The 1,198-nt window shown below is 40.7% G+C and overlaps 1 protein-coding gene across 1 annotated transcript in view; it reads left to right on the top strand.

The window, feature by feature from the left end:
• The window catches only part of Dnali1 (Putative inner dynein arm light chain, axonemal Dnali1), a 5,617-nt gene that overhangs the window by 1,886 nt on the left and 2,533 nt on the right, over window positions 1-1,198 (top strand). The gene's annotated exons all lie outside the window — the stretch shown is intronic.

The following is a 1,198-nucleotide window of genomic DNA, read 5'->3' as shown; positions in this document are numbered from 1 at the left end:
CCCCCACCACACGAGTTGATCCTCCTTAGTTCTAGTCTTCTTGGTATCTGGATAAAATCTGAAGTATCGTTAGGCCCCTAGCAAGGAAGGAAATATGAAGGGAGTTACAAAGAGAAGAAAGTTCCTTTAAACAAATAGAATAAATAGTTAATACAAATAATAATAAAGAAATGTATTTGTTTGTTATTTTTTACGTCTGCAGCTGATTTATTACGTGAATACCAACATTCGTTGCGAGAGTAAGGAAAACTGCAGAAAACCTTACTAGTATTCCAACAAAAACATTGTACATAAAATATATAAAACATGTGAACTTTACCTCTCGCAAAAAATGCACGAAAATTCGTAAAGACTTAGAGCCCTTTACGGGGCACGGTCGGCACGGGCACCTAACGGCTAACTGTCACAGATACGGCTGTGAAAGCAGCCGACACAGTGTGGGAATTATTCTCGCATGGGAATGTTCATGCGCATGCGTAAGCGACGTCACAGTCACGTGTCGGTTGCAGACGTAAAAAATAACAAACAAATACATTTCTTTATTATTATTTGTATTAACTATTTATTCTATTTGTTTAAAGGAACTTTCGGTAATTATTCAGAATACCTCCCTCACCTCCGATTTCGATGAAATTAGGCTTATTCGACGCGTTTTTGCACAAAACGAAAGAATCTGGCAGAAAAAAGTGTCGCTCTGCCTCGCGAACCGAGATATTTAGCGTTAAAGTTGACGACTCTGCAGGTTAGGAAATCTGTCATACCGACTATGTGTAGTGCTACCAGTATGCTTTCTTCATGCTCTCTGACTTCATGCGCATGCGTCTCGTTACTTGTCGGTCCAACAGGCACCAAATTTAAAATGTGTGCTATAAAACAAATAAATCCTAACCCATGTGGACAGTGGGGTGTATAGACAGTAATGCTTGGGTTCGGGCGGCTACGCCGCCCGAACGGAAAATAAAAAAAAAACCTACCCGCTTGGGACCTAACCGTCTAGAAGTTACAGCTGAGACAGTGTCTGCTTGGAATATTTCTAACCCATGAAGACAGTGGGGTATGAGAACGGTTTTTTTACTGTCTAGTTAAAAAGACTGTTCTCATACCCCACTGTCTTCATGGGTTAGAAATATTCCAAGCGGACACTGTCTCAGCTGTAACTTCTAGACGGTTAGGTCCCAAGCGGGTAGGTTTTTTTTTT

Source organism: Mycetomoellerius zeteki, unplaced genomic scaffold (assembly GCF_001594055.1).
Source record: "Mycetomoellerius zeteki isolate Tzet28-1 unplaced genomic scaffold, Tzet1.0 scaffold470, whole genome shotgun sequence".
NCBI classification, from domain to species: domain Eukaryota; kingdom Metazoa; phylum Arthropoda; class Insecta; order Hymenoptera; family Formicidae; genus Mycetomoellerius; species Mycetomoellerius zeteki.
The sequence above is the reverse complement of the archived record's forward strand: the minus strand, read 5'-3'. Positions and strand labels throughout refer to the sequence as shown.